This window comes from Schistocerca americana, unplaced genomic scaffold (assembly GCF_021461395.2).
Source record: "Schistocerca americana isolate TAMUIC-IGC-003095 unplaced genomic scaffold, iqSchAmer2.1 HiC_scaffold_283, whole genome shotgun sequence".
Lineage (NCBI taxonomy): Eukaryota > Metazoa > Arthropoda > Insecta > Orthoptera > Acrididae > Schistocerca > Schistocerca americana.
Genome location: NW_025725998.1, coordinates 62,501 through 65,000, shown reverse-complemented (window position 1 = coordinate 65,000; position 2,500 = coordinate 62,501). Strand labels below are relative to the sequence as shown.

Here is a 2,500-nt window from a genome sequence, read left to right as displayed (position 1 = left end):
CCTCCGGCGGCGGCCCGGTGGTGTCGGCCGTGAAGTCCTCGGCTGCGTCGACGGGCGGCGCAGCGGCCTCGCCCGCGTCAGGCAGCGAGCTCGCTGCTCCACGGCGGGACGCCGGCTCTTCACCCCGACCGATCTCAAGTGCCTCCATGAATTGGCGGACAAGCTGCTTGTGGGCAGCTTGCCGCCGACGGCACTTGATTGCCTCAAGCGTTCGGTCGGGGAACATCCTGGTAAGTTCTTGATTTACAAAGAAGAACCGGGCGTCCCTCTCAAGGAACAGTTCGGCCTCTGCCTTGGCGAGCGACAGGACTTCTTCCTCCGTCCACCTCGCGCGATGCCTCTCCGTCACGATCTCAGCGTTGGCGGCCGCAGGGTGTTGGCGGCGGCGATGGACCCCGAGACCGTTCTTCGTGGTAAAAGTGCGGTGGCACTCACTGCAAGCAAAGGGAGCTACACAAACTATCGCATTTTCGTTACGGCCGGTTGGCCGGATAGGTGCTGGGGTAGCTGGGGTGGCACCTTCAGCGGAAGGGCCACCATCTCTTGTTTCTTGTCGGCTGCCCCCAACTATAAAGGGATAATGCGAGGGGGGGCTGGTAACCCCCCCAAGCCCCTGGTGCGGTCTTCCACTCTGCGAAAATCAGCGGGCCCACGAGAAGGGGAGAAGACCGCAGGAGAGGAGAGGCTAAGAGGGCTAGGCCCATGTATTGCGCATCACTCTCCCTGTAACTATAACCCAAGGAAGGCACCTCGCAGCAGCAGCACGACTACATCAAGACCGCACTTCGAAAAGCCAAGTCCGGATGCAGCCACACCGCCGCCACTTGGCCACCTTAAGAGAGTCATAGTTACTCCCGCCGTTTACCCGCGCTTGCTTGAATTTCTTCACGTTGACATTCAGAGCACTGGGCAGAAATCACATTGCGTCAACACCCGCTAGGGCCATCGCAATGCTTTGTTTTAATTAGACAGTCGGATTCCCCCAGTCCGTGCCAGTTCTGAGTTGATCGTTGAATGGCGGCCGAAGAGAATCCGCGCACCCGCGCGCCCCCGGAGGAGCACGCTAAGGCGGACGCGGCCTCGCAGCAAGGAAGATCCGTGGGAGGCCAAGGCACGGGACCGAGCTCGGATCCTGCACGCAGGTTGAAGCACCGGGGCGCGAACGCCGCGCAGGCGCGCGCATCCTGCACCGCCGGCCAGCACGAGGCCAACCAACGGCGAGAGCAGACCACGCCCGCGCTAAACGCCCGCACTTACCGGCACCCCTACGGCACTCACCTCGCCCAGGCCCGGCACGTTAGCGCTGACCCACTTCCCGACCAAGCCCGACACGCCCCGATCCTCAGAGCCAATCCTTATCCCGAAGTTACGGATCCAATTTGCCGACTTCCCTTACCTACATTATTCTATCGACTAGAGGCTCTTCACCTTGGAGACCTGCTGCGGATATGGGTACGAACCGGCGCGACACCTCCACGTGGCCCTCTCCCGGATTTTCAAGGTCCGAGGGGAAGATCGGGACACCGCCGCAACTGCGGTGCTCTTCGCGTTCCAAACCCTATCTCCCTGCTAGAGGATTCCAGGGAACTCGAACGCTCATGCAGAAAAGAAAACTCTTCCCCGATCTCCCGACGGCGTCTCCGGGTCCTTTTGGGTTACCCCGACGAGCATCTCTAAAAGAGGGGCCCGACTTGTATCGGTTCCGCTGCCGGGTTCCGGAATAGGAACCGGATTCCCTTTCGCCCAACGGGGGCCAGCACAAAGTGCATCATGCTATGACGGCCCCCATCAACATCGGATTTCTCCTAGGGCTTAGGATCGACTGACTCGTGTGCAACGGCTGTTCACACGAAACCCTTCTCCGCGTCAGCCCTCCAGGGCCTCGCTGGAGTATTTGCTACTACCACCAAGATCTGCACCGACGGCGGCTCCAGGCAGGCTCACGCCCAGACCCTTCTGCGCCCACCGCCGCGACCCTCCTACTCGTCAGGGCTTCGCGGCCGGCCGCAAGGACCGGCCATGACTGCCAGACTGACGGCCGAGTATAGGCACGACGCTTCAGCGCCATCCATTTTCAGGGCTAGTTGCTTCGGCAGGTGAGTTGTTACACACTCCTTAGCGGATTCCGACTTCCATGGCCACCGTCCTGCTGTCTTAAGCAACCAACGCCTTTCATGGTTTCCCATGAGCGTCGATTCGGGCGCCTTAACTCGGCGTTTGGTTCATCCCACAGCGCCGGTTCTGCTTACCAAAAGTGGCCCACTTGGCACTCCGATCCGAGTCGTTTGCTCGCGGCTTCAGCATATCAAGCAAGCCGGAGATCTCACCCATTTAAAGTTTGAGAATAGGTTGAGGTCGTTTCGGCCCCAAGGCCTCTAATCATTCGCTTTACCGGATGAGACTCGTACGAGCACCAGCTATCCTGAGGGAAACTTCGGAGGGAACCAGCTACTAGATGGTTCGATTAGTCTTTCGCCCCTATACCCAGCTCCGACGATCG

General features: G+C 60.2%; 1 pseudogene; it reads right to left on the bottom strand.

The window, feature by feature from the left end:
• The window catches only part of LOC124578974, a 7,964-nt pseudogene that overhangs the window by 4,248 nt on the left and 1,216 nt on the right, over positions 1 to 2,500 (bottom strand).